The sequence below is a fragment of the Bubalus bubalis genome, chromosome 20, assembly GCF_019923935.1.
Source record: "Bubalus bubalis isolate 160015118507 breed Murrah chromosome 20, NDDB_SH_1, whole genome shotgun sequence".
NCBI lineage: Eukaryota > Metazoa > Chordata > Mammalia > Artiodactyla > Bovidae > Bubalus > Bubalus bubalis.
Genome location: NC_059176.1, coordinates 12,728,680 through 12,743,456, shown reverse-complemented (window position 1 = coordinate 12,743,456; position 14,777 = coordinate 12,728,680).

Here is a 14,777-nt window from a genome sequence, read left to right as displayed (position 1 = left end):
CTCACTCTTTATTACTTCCCCAGGGAGGTGCTGTAACCATGGCCTCTCTGCCAATTAAGCCAGTCTCCAGGCTGCAAGTACAAGCCGAGGGACCACTGTCAGGAAGGGGAGATGACATCTTCAGGTGGCAGGGACACCCTGTCCCTCGGGTCAGGACGTGCTGACAGGCCCTGGGTGACTCCTGGGAGCATGGCCAGAGCCCTGCCAAAGAAGTGCTGGGTCCAGAGGAGGAAGTGTGGATCATGCCGTGGGTTCTGCCCTGGGCTTCTCTGTGTGACTTCAAGCACAGCATTTAACCTCTCTGGGTTCTAGGTTTTTCATGGGTCAGATGGGGACAATAACTCTTTCCTGCACGATAATCAAGCCATCTTGGAACTGGAAGACATCGTGTATTCCATGTATTCTCAGTGTGTTCTGGATTCTTGTGGCAGCTTCTTTCTTTAAAACAGCTTTATTGATGTACATATTTAAACTGTACGATTTGGTTAGTTTTGACATGTGTGTACCCCCGGGAAGCCATCGCTGCAGCAAGATAATGAACACATCCATTCTGTCCCCGCATCTCCTCTCAGCCCTTTGTGACCCCTCCTTCCCCTCCCCACCTCCACATCCCAGGCAACCCACCACTCATCTGCCTCTTATCACTAGAGATTCATTTGCATGTCCTAGAAATTTATAGAAACGGAATTATACACTATGTACTTTTTTTGGTCCAGCTTCTATTTTGAGATTCATCCATATTGTGTATTTCAACAGTTCATTTCTTTTTATTGCTAAGCCATACCCCATTAATGGATCTGCTATGACGCTTTTGTTCCTTTATCTGTTGATAGATACTTGAGTTGTTTCCAGTTTGGGGCGATTACAAATAGAGCTGCTATGAATATTCATGTACGAGTGTTGGATGCTTTCATCCTCTTGGGTAAATACCTAGGAGTGGAATGGCTAGTCATATGGTAGACGTTTGTTTAATTTTTCAAGAAATGACAAATTGTTTTCCAAAGCCGTCGTACCGTTTTACATTCCCAACAGCAGTGTATGAGTTCAAGTTCTTCCGCATCTTCAGAAACACTTGGCATGATCGGTCTTTTTAATTTTAGGTGTCCCAGAAGGCGTGTGGTGGCATCTTACCGCAGTGCTGCTCCCAGAGAAACACCCGGGTTCCCAGGCCCCCTGCCCAAGGCCAAGTTCTCTTTCTTAGTGAGGAGGTGAGGCATGGTGTGGAGACCCTGGGAGTTCTCGTTCGCATCTTTCATTCTTCCCTTCTGCTAGTGGAGAGGCTGTGGGGGACGTTAGGTGACCTCCCAAGTACCTTGGGATTCCAGAAAAATGCAGTTGAGACCAAGCTCTCATCTTTGATAAAAGTTCTCTGGCCTCTCAGTATCATTGCCCTGTGTCCAGTTGGGCATTTATTATTTATTGGCATTCAAAGCCTCAGGAATAAGACCTCTCGCTGGGATTCCAGGTGGAGGTGGTGGAGTAGCTGGAACCACCTGGCCTGGAGCCAAGAGGTCTGGGTTTGGGGTGGGCGGGCTTGTGGCTTCTTCAGAGCACCCTCAACATGGGTATGACAGCAGCTGAAGGCCTCTGATGCTCTCCAAGCAGGGAGGCTTCCTGGTTCAAGGCCAAGACAGCAGGTTTTGCCCCTGAAACCTGTTCAGGTACAGATCTTCTCCAGAAGAGCTGGCATGCGTGGAACAAAATTCATTGTTTACATTTTGGCCCAAATGCTTCTCACCAAGGGCATTCCACTTGAAAGAAAGCTGAGATGATGTTTAAGTCACCTGGAAATATGAGTGGAAGAATGGGAGGTTTCAAACATCCTTCTAAGATGCAGTGGGACATAGAAAACAGACTTGTGGGCACAGAGGGGGAAAGAAAGGGTGGCATGAATTGAGAAAGTAGCATGGAAACATATACATCACCCTATGTCAAATTGGATAGCTGAGGGGAATTTGCTATATGACTCAGGGAACTCAAACTGGGGCTCTGTGACAACGTAGAAGGGTGGGATGGGGTGGGAGGTGGGAGGGAGCTTCAAGAAGGAGGGGACATATGTATATTTATGACTGATTCGTGTTGATATATGGCAGAAACCAACACAATATTGTAAAGCAATTATCCTCCAATTAAAAATAAATAAATTTTAAAAATATGATACAGTGGCTATCACAGACTAAACCCTCCCATTATTCTTAGCAATCGGAAGTGAGGCCACCCACAAAAAAACTGTCTTGAGTTTCATGTGGGAAATGTCCTAGATTTTCTTGGTTATTTTAAAGAGCTTGGGAGGAAGGATTCATGGAGATATGGGAGACATAGCCAGTGACTCAGGAGCCACCATTTCAGCAAAGAAAGAGATTGCTCAGAAAATCAAGTCCAAAGCCCTCTCTCCATCATTTCATCCATTTATAGAGGGGAAAATGGAGGCCCAGACAGGTGGATGGGCCTTCCTCATCCAGTCATTATGAGGAAGAGCTTGGACAATGTCTCTTAAAATGAGGCAAGATGTGGGAGAGCACTAGTCCCATGAAGTAAGGAGGGCCCTTAACCACAAAAATATCATTGCCAGGGACTTGACGGAGTATGCACATGAGTTCCCTACCATCCAACTTCTCGGAGCTGGAAAATGTCTGACTGTTCAGAAATAAGACTCCATGAGATAAAACAACTACATCAATTAAGAAAGAAAACAGAAATTCTAATTATTCCATGGTTATCTAAAAATTTCAAAAGTTTGAACAAGCTTGGGGGAAAAAAGTTTAAAAAGTATGACCCCCTGCTGCTGCTGCTGCTAAGTCGCTTCAGTCGTTTCCGACTCGGTGCGACCCCATAGATGGCAGCCCACCAGGCTCCCCCATCCCTGGGATTCTCCAGGCAAGAACACTGGAGTGGGTTGCCATTTCCTTCTCCAGGGCATGAAATTGAAAAGTGAAAGTGAAGTCGCTCAGTCGTGTCCGACTCCCAGCGACCCCATGGGCTGCAGCTACCAGGCTCCTCTGTCTGTGGGATTTTCGAGGCAAGAGTACTGGAGTGGGTGCCATTGCCTTCTCCAATGACCCCCTGGGGCGTGTCAAACAAAAATCTTTAACCAGTGTCCTGGGTTCCTTGGAGGGAGGTGACTGTTCAGGACCATAGACAGCGGCCAGGAAGCTGCCCTTGTTACATGTATTCCTCTAAGAAAACTCCACCTTTCATCCGCAGCAGCAGCACAAATCGGAGAGTTTGTAGAACATCATTAGAATTCAATTGCCTCTACATGAAGAGTCGGGACAAGCATATTCACAGGGTGGCATACTCGCAAGAGCCCCAGGAGGTAGGAACGATCATCAACACACCCATTTTACAGATGAGAAGATGGAGGCACTCCAGACATCTATGGGGTTCTTAAAGCTCCCAGGCCAGCCAGACATCTCTCCCCAACCAATATCCCACCTTGTGAGAAATTCCACCATCATCCTAGTATTTGAGTTAAACTATTTTTCATCTCCATACACACACACACACACACACACACGTCATGTTCCTATGACTGTAATGCTGAGGGTGATTTGAAGCAATGTCTTTCTCTTTCAAAGGTTTGAAATCCAGTTGAGCAGAGATATATTTGCCTATGAAGTTAATTCTCTGGCTAATATGGTAGCTGATAATGGTCAAAATAGTGGTGCCTACCGTAAGGGCTAAAAGATCTTCGTGGAGTGGAAGGTGTTGAGAGGAGGTGATCTGAGTCTGAAAGTCTGGGAAAAACAAGCAAGAGCAGAAGGCATTCTTGGCAGGAGCACGTGGAAAAGGTATGGAGGCAAGAGTGTGGGACCATACATGTGACACAGGGGAGGTGGAGAGGCGTCAGGGCAGTATTAGGGCAGTGTGGCAGACGGGGGGGTGGGTGGGAGCAGAATAATAAAAGAGAAGCCAAAGAAATATGAGGGGGCCTTTCTGAGGGTGTGAATTCCTTCCTTTTCTGCAAGGTGAAACTTCAGCATACCGTCATATTCTTAGTTCCTCTCTTCCTTGAGTGATACATTGTCACTCCCCTGGGGGTGTCCCATCACCCCACTTCCATGCATCTCCCATACTGTAGAGTACACTCGGCTGCCAGAGACGAGTCTTTGGCACCTCCTCTCGGGGAGTGAAGGTCGGGGAGCAGAGCTTTGAGTGCGGTGGGGGAAAAGCACAGAAGTGGAATCCAGTTGGAGAAGGACTGGAGAAGTGTTGACGGCATGTGGTCTCTGAGCCTGGGGGGCTGGGGGAGTGAACAGCCTCTGCTACTTGGATCTGGAAAAGCACTGGGCAGCAGAGAAGTGGCTCGAGTGGCCTGCAGGCCCCAGCCAGCTAGGTGCTCCCTGTGCATCCATCCAGGCCGGTGCTCCCAGGAGCCCCACTGCCGGAGCCCCCGGTCCCCAACTGGGCTGCCTGGGGAGCGGCAGGGCCTGATGCTGCGGCATCCGCTCACCACCTGCCTGTCTCTGGAGGGCAGAATCAGCACCACTCCTGTCTCCAGTGCTCCCACTTCCAACATTCCTTTTCCCCACTTTGTAGAGCTCTAGATGCACCTGTGGGGAGATTGATAAACTCAGTCACCCGATGCAAGACTTCCCCAAATTACAACAAGGACAGGCTGAGTGACTTGGCACTCATTGAGGGCAAACCCTGTGTCCAAACACCCAGCATACAGCAACTCTGTGAGCCTCGCAAGAGCCCCAGGAGGTAGGAATGATCATCAGCACACCCATTTTACAGATGAGAAGACGGAGGCACTACAGACATTGAGCTGCCCAGCCCAGCTGATGCCAAAGCTTGAAGGACGTGGCTCATTTAGTCATTCAAATTCAAAATTTAACCACACGAACCAAGTGCTCCCCCAGAGGATACAGCCTGAGGCCAAGAGCTATGACAGCCACTTGGGGCCCCCAGGAACTGTGCTGGGGCTTTCCCTCTTGTTTTCAGCAACCCCAAGACACTCCAGACCCAGTTAGCACTGATAGATGTTGGTGGCTGAATTCTCTCAGTTCGTTTCAGAGAAATCATGCCAAAAATTATTTTGGCCATTTTGAAGAATAGGCACAAGAGTTCAGCAAAATTAAATGACTTTTGTAAGGTGACACAGGAGAACCAGGTAGAGCCAGGATTCAAACCCAGGCAGGACTTTGAAGTATAGTCCTTTCAACCATCCTAAGCAACTTCTGGAAGTTGATCAGGAGCTCTGGGGACCAGCATCACCCCCAAATCACCTGAAGACTCTTTCCTGAGAAGCCCTAGAGGTCAACCTTTTGGGGGCCTATAGAATTGAGAAGTTGGGCATCTCTGATCTCGAGGCATCACCCTAAAAAGACATCCTGCTTGGAGTCAGGTGCCACAGTGGCTCCCTGTGGCAGCATGGCTGCAGAAAGGAGGTGGGTTACGGGGAAGCCCTCTAGGGTCTCAGTTTGGCCCAGGCCAGGTCCTTCTTTTCAACTTCCTCTGTGTGCCTTGAGCCCCCAGGGCTTGGCCCCCATGGCACCCTCCCCTTGCCTTGCCCACCACCCTCTTGGGCTAGAGCCCACCAAATCCTTCGTTCACCCATGAGGCCTGTAAACCACTTTATTAGATCAAAACAAACATCTGCCACAGAAGAAAAGCAAAACCTTAATTAGAGGCCGCTGGGGATGTTTGCAGAGACAGATGGGAGAGGATCTAATGAAATCACCTTGTACCGGCCTCTGTGCAGACCTCACAGATAAAACACCATTGCCCGGCAACAGAGCTTTGCTACCTGGAGGCCCGATAAGGGGCTTGGAGGAGCTGCGTGTTTGGAAAATATGATTTTGTAAGCAGGGCCTAGGGTATGTTGACTCGGCCCGATGCCCTGCACCCCCCATCAGATGAGCAGCTGCCACTTTCCCTGGGGTGCAGTCAGGAAGCTGCTCCTAAGGACCCCCTCGCAGGGACTCCCAGGTGCACGTGTCCCAAGCCCCAGCCAGAGGAGCAGTCGGTCACTCCCTGAGATCTGGTGTTTAACAAAGGGGACATTTTGGAGCGCCTGGGGCAGGTAGTGGCAACATCTTTCTCTTCTTTCCCTGATGCCTGGTTCAGAAGCATCTCTGTAGGCACCTTGGGATGAAGTGGAGGGTTAGGGCTGCCAGGAGCCTGTGAGGCTTGGTAGGCACATCTGCACCATGCCTTGTAGCCTCTGGGGGACTCCCACCTTCTGCTGTGTATCTTCTCCCAGGGACTCCCACTTTCTCCCAAGTAAAAATCAAAATCCTCACCAAGGTCCCCTAGGCCCTACATGATCTGGCTCAACACTCTTGTCTCATCCTTGGCTGCTCTCTGCCTCACTCACCCTCTTCCAGCCACCTTGGCCTCTTTGATCTGCCTCAAAGCTTCCAGGTGTACTCCTGCCTCAGGGCCTTTGTACTGGCTATTCATTCTGCCTAGAATGTTCTCCCAGATATCCACAAGGCTCTCTCCCTTGAAGTCCTCACTCAAGTTACCATCTCAATGGGGCCTACCCTGACCACTCACTTGATGAGGCCACACCCTCCCACCCAGCTTTTCCCAAGCCCCTTACTCTGCTCTGCTTCTTTATTTTCCCCAGCATCACTACTTTCTAACCTACTGTGTAATGTGCTTATTTACATTTTATTGTTTTTTAACCATTTTTAAAAATTGAAGCATAGTTGATTTACAATGCTGGGTTAGTTCAGGTGTACAGCAAAGTGATTCAATCATTCATCAATCTATATCTGTTTATTTTTAGATTATTTTCCATTATAAGCTATTATAAGATACTGAATATAACTCCTAGTGCTATGCAATAGTTCCTTGCTGTTTATCTATTTTATATAGAATGGGAAACACTAGAGATATCATCAAGAAAATTGGAGATATCGAGGAACATTTCATGTAAGGATGGACGTAGTAAAGGACAGAAACAGTAAGGACCTAATAGAAGCAGAAGAGATTAGGAAGAGGTGGCAAGAATACACAGAAGAACTATACAAAAAAGGTCTTAATGACCCAGATAACCACAGTGGTCACTTACCTAGAGCCAAACATCCTGGAGTGTGAAGTCAAGTGGGCTTTAGGAAGCATTACTACAAATAAAGCTAGCAGAGGTGATAGAATTCCAGCTGAGCTATTTAAAATCCTAAGAGATGATGCTGTGAAAGTGCTGCACTCAATATGCCAGCAAATTTAGAAAACTCAGCAGTGGCCACAGGACTGGAAAAGGTCAGTTTTCATTCCAATCCCAAAGAAGAGCAATGCCAAAGAATGCTCAAACTACTGTACAATCGTGTTCATTTCACATGCTAGCAAGGTAATGCTCAAAATCCTTCAAGCTAGGCTTCAGCAATACTTGAACCGAGAATTTCCAGATGCACAAGCTGGGTTTATAAAAGGCAGAGGAACCAGAAATCAAACTGCCATCATTCACGGATCATGGAGAAAGCAAGGGAGTTCCAGAAAAGCATCTGTTTCTGATTCATTGACTACACTAAAACCTTTGACTGTGTGGATCACAACAGACTGTGGAAAATTCCTAAAGAGATGGGAGTACCAGACCACTTTACCTATCTCCTGAGAAGTCTGTATGCAGGTCAAGAAGCAACAGTTAGTACCAGACATGGAAGAACTGATCGGTTCCAAATTGGAAAAGGAGTACAACAAGGCTGTATATTGTCACCCTGCTTATTTAGCTTATATGCAGAGTACATCATGCAAAATTCTGGGCTAGATGAATCCCAAGCCAGAATCAAGATTGCCGGGAGAAATATCAACAGCCTCAGATAGGCAGATGATACCATTCTAACGGCAGAAAGCAAAGAGGAACTAAAGAGCCTCTTGATGAGGGTGAAGGAGGAGAGTGAAAAAGTTGGCTTAAAACTCAACATTCAAGAAACTAAGATCATGACATCCAATCCCGTCACTTCACTGCAAATAGTAGGGGGAAAAATGTAAGTGGTGACGGATTTTATTTTCTTGCACTCCAAAATCACTGCAGACAGTGACCACAGTCATGAAATTAAAAGATGCTTGATGCTTGGAAGAAAAGCTATGACAAACCTAGACAGTGTATTAAAAGCAGAGACATCACTTTGCCAACAAAAGTCCATATAGTCAAAGCTATGGTTTATTCCAGGAGTCACATATGAATGTGAGAGACCATAAAGAAGGCTGAATGCCAAAGAACTGATGCTTTCAAATTGTGTACTTGAGAAGACTTTTGAGAGTCTCTTGGCCAGCAAAGAGATCAAACTAAGCAATCCTAAAGGAAATCAACCCTGAATATTCATTGGAAGGACTGGTGCTGAAGCTGAAGCTCTAGTACTCTGGCCACCTGATGTGAAGGACTGACTCATTGGAGAAGACCCTGATGCTGGGAAAGATTGAAGGCAAAAGGAGAAGGGAATGGCAGAGGATAAAATGGTTAGATAGCATTACCAACTCAATGGGTATGAGTTTGAGCAAACTCCAGGAGATAGTGCAGAGGAGCCTGGCATGTTCCATGGGGTTGCAACCAGTCTGACTGACGTGACTTAACAACTGAAGAAGTCACATCCAGGTCCTTAGCTGCAAAGGGATCTGGGAAATGTAGTTTTTAGTTTTCCTACCTCTACCCCCCAACCCCTAGCCGAGAGGGTTGGAATGGAAGTTGAACAATCTAATCCACAGTGCTCTCCATATGCTCACAAGGTAAAGAGTTCCTGACTTTGCTTTGCCCCTGCCTCTTGCTATCAGTGAGCTATACGACAGCTCCCGCCACCCACTCAGCTCACTGCTTCATCTAACATACAAAACCAAGGCAGCATATATACTTAGCTATAATCATAACACATTCTGTGCGTGGATCAAAATTTGGCAGCAAATCTGGGAAACTGTCATGGGGAGCCACGAGCAGTGGGTAGACTGAGAAATACTGGTTCCCTGGTGCTCCAACATGAGCCTAAGATGGGCTGCTAAGCCCACCTTCAGAGCAAATCCCCCTCCTCTCTGATTCCCTCTTACTGCATAATTGATGGAGAGTTAACCACATCTTGGCTTTCTGTCCCAGGTCTCTGCATTTCAGTAGGAGTGATTCACAGAGAGAAGATTTGTCTGGGGGAAAAGACGAAGACTTGACCATGGGCATCAGATGAGAGGTATTTGCTTTAACCAGAAGCGGCTCCAGAATATCAAGACAAGAGGTGCTCAGGAGCAACGATCTGATTAGAAATCAGATTGCTGGCTAGAGAACTTGTTCGAAGATTTAGATATAGAGCTATGACCTGCTTTTTATGGAGATCGCATGTATAGACTTGGAACAATAAAAAAGAGCCTTCCTCCACGCTTCATCCACCTAGAGCTGGAAAAACATCAATTGTCTCTCTCAAACATGAAAAGCCTTAGAAAGCCTGGAGGCAGTAGTTTGGGGTGGGGGTTGCTGGTAAAGACCAGTTAAATATAAGGCTGCTAGAGGGCATAAGGCATAGCAAAGGGAGGGTGGGTGGCAGATGGCTGGTCCCCATACTCCACCATTTCCTAGCTGTGTGACCTTGGAGGAGTTCCTCTATCTCGCTGAGCTTCAGCTTCTGCATATGAGAAGCAGAGACGTTGATATCTCAGCCACAGGTTTATTGTAAAGATGAAATAAAATGACATGCATAAAACCCTATAGCAGATGTCAGTGTCCCACCTCTGAGCCACTTTGGAGGTTACCTGTAGACAGTTGCCATACATGCCAACAGCTTCCAGTGTTTCTCTGCCTGAAGGTATTCTTTGGCAGTGGTGGTTTGCTTGGCCCTTTCTTAGAGCAGATAGGAAGTCAGCATCTCCAGGAGAGGCCCTCGGTGAGGGAAAGGAATCAACAGGTAATATCCCAGCATCCTCGCCCCAGTGGGAAAATCCTGGGGTATGCCCTACACAGTTTCTCAAGAAGTCCCAGCTAGACTGAGTCTCTACTGCACTCAGTGATAACTTGCTTATCAATACCCATTTCATTGTCTGTTTTTTTTCTTTTCCTTGTCTCACTTTCCTTCTCCCTTATTGATGAAATCATTTCCAAATGATGCATTTTCAGATCGTGGTCTTAGGGTCTGCTTTTGGAGAAGCCCAAACAAAAACGAGCATCAAACCCAGTGCCTGGCTCCTTAAAAGGGACCCATCACCGGCACCATACAGGGTTCCTCCTAAGAACCACAGCCCAGCAATTGTTTGAGTGGTTATTTTCTCAATCCTCCCAATGGAAGTGCATAATTCATATCATTCTAGATGCATGCAAGAGACATTAATTCATGAGGAATGCCTTAGGGTATTTGGGCTCCTGCTGCTGCTGCTGCTAAGTCGCTTCAGTCGTGTCCGACTCTGTGTGACCCCATAGATGGCCTCCCACCAGGCTCCCCCATCCCTGGGCTGCATTCTCTTGTTAAAACTCCATCTGTAAGCAAGTATGATAACAGCACTTTGCTGTGTAAAACTCTTAGAACAGTGCCTGGTTCTAAGTTTTCAGCAATGGTGAGTTGTTGGCATCTCCCCCATGGGTTGGTTGGTAGAGAATGCAAATTGTCCTCCAGTATCCCAGCTTCCTTTAGTAATCAGAACCTGTGGCTGCCCAGTCTACCTGAAAGCTAGGTGTGTCCATGTGCTCTAGTCCTAGCCGAAGGGTTGTGAGAAGTGATACAGGCAGGGCCTGCATCAGAACCTTACAAAGAAGCTGCTTGGCCACCATCTACCCTTTGCCTGCTTTGAGACAGCTGAGAAATAATGGCAACTGGAACAGCTGCCTTGATATCAAAATGTATGTTGAAGATAACAGAGCCACCCCACAAATCCTAACTGTTCACTTCGGGGCTGTTGTGGGAGGGATAAATAAGACCCCATCTTATTTCATAGTATTTTAGGGTTTTCCCTTCCAGTCGCTTCTCCTCACTTAACCGACCAGCCCAAAGACAAATATGGGGTCAACGGATGTGAGTTTTTGTCTTCTTTCAATTATCCATTGTGTGGACCATGTGCCCAGCACTGTGCCAGAAACTGAAATCAAAAGATGAGCAGGATGCAGACCAAATCCCAAGGAAGTCAACGTGTAATGAGATAAAAGGATCGAGAGGCAAAAAAAAAAAAAAAAAAAAAAAAAAGCCAGCCTTCTGTGATAAATGCTCACACAAGTGTTGTGGAGGCAGAGAGGAGGGAGCAATTACTTCAGGTCCCAAAAAGGATGGAAGCATTTGCCAGGCTATAGGGGAGGGAGTGGGATGGTAATGGGAGGCATTCCAGGGAGTGGTAACAGCATGTGAGAAATCATGAGAGATGGTGGTGGTGCGGGGAAACATGGACATTTGAGCAAAACAAGCTCTAGGTCCAACTTTATCATTCACTGGCCATATAGCACCCTGGAAGCTCATGCTAATATCCTGGGTCAGTTTCCATATCTGCAAAGTAGAATAAAAAAGTCCTGCTCTAATTTAGGCTTAGGGGTACTGTAAGGGCTCAATGATGGAACGTTTTGAAGAGCTTATAAAGAATGGTGCAAATGCCAATTACTGGCATCGTCACTTGTAAAGCCTAGTTTGGGACATTTTTGAAGGTTGGTTATACTCAGCTTCAGGGAGGCAAATAGGCTCTGGGAGAACTAGTGCTCTGAGGAAGGTGGCAGGGGCTCTGAAACTTCCCAGGAGAAAAACCCCCTTAGCTTAGAGAGTGGTCCAACTTTCTTCATGGCTTTTGGGCAATGCACATCAAGTGTCCTAAAATGTCCATTGTCTTTGACCAAGAAGCTCACCCTCTGTTACATGAAATGATACAAAAGAACTGCAAATGCTGCAGAGGTTCCTGCACAAGGTTGCATGCCGCAAACCTCTGCACCACGTTCAGGATGACCTACATCCGAAGGGCCTGAGGTCCTTAGGCTTTCAGTGTGTTCAGCTGACGTTTTCCACTGGGAATCGCCCTTCACCAACGGAGCAGCCTAAACAGAGACTATAGAACATACACTTTGCTTATTTTGGGCATTATTTTTAATGACTGAGTAACTTTCCATTATGTAAACATACCACATCTTCTTTATCCATTTGTCTATCAGTGGACATTTATTTCCATGTCTCGGCTATTTTAAATAGTGCTGCTATGAACACAGGGATGTATGTATCTTTTCAAATTATATAATTTTGCCTGGGTATATGCCTGGGAGTTGGGTTGCTGGATCATATGGCAACTCTATGTTAGTTTTTTGAAGAACTCTCCATAGTGGCTGCACCAATTTACATTCCCACCAGCAGTCACAGATCAAAAGTTTGTTAAAATTTACTTTCATTGGAGTATAGTTGCTTTACAATGTTGCATTAGTTTCTGCTGCACAACAAAGTGAATCAGTTGTACATATGCATATATCCCCTCTTTTTTTAGGTTTCCCTCCCATTTAGGTCACCACAGAGCACTGAGTAGGAGTCCCTGTGCTATACAGTTGGTTCTTATTAGTTATCTATTTTATACCCAGTAGTGTATAGAACCTGGAGAAGGGAATGGCAACCCACTCCAGTATTCTTGCCTGGAGAATTCCATAGACAGAGGAGCCTGGCAGGCTACAGTTCATGGGATCGCAAAGAGGTGGACACAACTGAGTGACTAACACTTACTTATTAGTGTAGAGAACATATACTTTAAAATGATCAATACTGCCTGGGTCATGGGAGCATGGGTGATGTTCTGTATTTCTGTGCATTTCCAAGTTTTTGAGACAGACTCCATGTTACTGTTCAGCTCTAGTTTCCAGGCCATTTGCCCTCTGTCTCCCTCCGATTCCTCTCTCTGGGCATTTGGACTTGAGTCCTTCTACCTGGAGCCCTCTGCCCCTGGAACACACAACCCCTCCCCCACCAACTTCAGGGCTTTGCTGAAATGTCACTTCTTTGGTGAGGCCTCCTTAGATCCACCTTATTTAAATTATAAGCCAACTCCTCCCTCAGCTCACAGTCCCCACTTCCCTGTTTCATTTTCGTCCACAGCATTTGCTCCCCCTGACATACTTTGCATGCCTACAACAGCTGAGCACTGCTCAGTCGTGCCCGACTCTTTGCAACCCCCTGGACTACAGCCCACCAGGCTCCTCAGTCCATGGGATTCTTCAGGCTAGAATACTGGAGTGGGTTGCCGTTTCCTCCTCCAGGGGATCTTCCGGACCCAGGGATTGAACCTGAGTCTCCTGTGTCTCCTGAAATGTAGGAAGATGCTTTATCGCTGAGCCACCGTGGAAGCCTCTACCTTTTCTTAGAACACGTGTTCTAGGCACGTGTGTGCTATTCTATGTGTGTGTGCTCAGTCTTTGCAACCCCACGGACTATAGCTCACCAGGCTCTAAGCGTGTAGTAGGTGACTAACAAGTAGTAGTTAAATGGATGACTAAATGCATGAACAGGGCCATTTCAGTTTCTTCTGGCTTCTGCCAGGTTCTCCTTTGGAGTGGGAGTGGGCACAGGCGTGGGGCAGGTGGTGGGAAGTAGCAGCAGCAGATGGGAGGGAGGGGGTTACAGGAAGAAGGAGGGGCTCTTAAATGATGTCACACCAAAGGCCAGATACCAGCTTCTCTATATTGAGGGGGAGCAGGTGGCAAAGGGCTCTCAATGTGGCCCTCAGGTTGAGAGCAATATTTGTGACCAGAACATAAGGGCCCCAGGGCAGAGAGAAATAAACCAGGAAACCAGCCTTACACACAAAGCATCCAGGTTTTGAGAACACTCAAGAAAAGGTAGAAGCTTCCGCAGTGGCTCAGTGGTAAAGCATCTGCCTGCAATGCAGGAGATACAGGAGACTCGGGTTCAATCCCTGAGTCGGGAAGATCCCCTGGAGGAGGAAACGGCAACCCACTCCAGTATTCTTGCCTGAAGAATCCCATGGACAGAGGAACCTGGTCGGCTGTAGTCCATGGGGTTGCAGAGTCGGGCACGACTGAGCATGCATAGATACATACAAGAGAAGGTAAGAGCTGTTCTCAAACACACAAATGGGTAACCAGCCACAAGAAGGTGACCCTAAGAGGTTGCACTGGGTCTTCTGAGTAGAAGCTACAAGGGCTCCTATTTTGGTTTGGTGTCAAGAACTGTTCCCTTCTCCTCCCTTGCCATCCTCCATGAGTGCTGTCCACCAACAGCCAGAGTCCACGCTTCCCTTGTTCCTGCAATGAACTCTTAATCAGCGCCTTCAACAGTAATCAATTAAGTGGATTTACTCTATGTCAAGGGTCCTGCTCAGGACTTTGAAAGCAATGAAGACTAAACATTATTCAAATAAATAAATACATATACAACTAGGAACTGTGAAAGCACAAAACTGGGTTACCAGAGAGAGATCTAATTCAGACAAGAGGTCAGGGACCTCTAGGGGACCTCCTAGATTTTTGAGGGAGCCCAGAATGGTGAGCACGCCTCCAGCCAGTGAGATGGAGGAAGGGAGGCCCCCTCCAAAGGCCCTGAGAAGCAAGGAGTGACGTGTTAGAATTGGCGGGGACTCAGCGCACTTTGGAGGAACAGGAGGTCCAGAGACTGGAAGTGACTTGCCCACGGACATACAGCAGATCGGGGGAGCCGTCGAGAGTTGGACGATCAGCTGAGTCCTCTGTGCCACCTCCTGAAGTCACAGGTCCGCCTGGCTGCCTCACCCAAGAACTGTGTGCTATGGGGGCCACCCGTAACAGGGACGGGGGTTGGGTGGGGGAAGGCTTGGGGGGCGGGGCGAGCTGCTGCCAGACCCCTGGAGGGATGGGGAAAGGGGTAGGGGCGGATCTGATGACGTCATTTCCGGGGTCCGGGGTATATAAGCGGGGC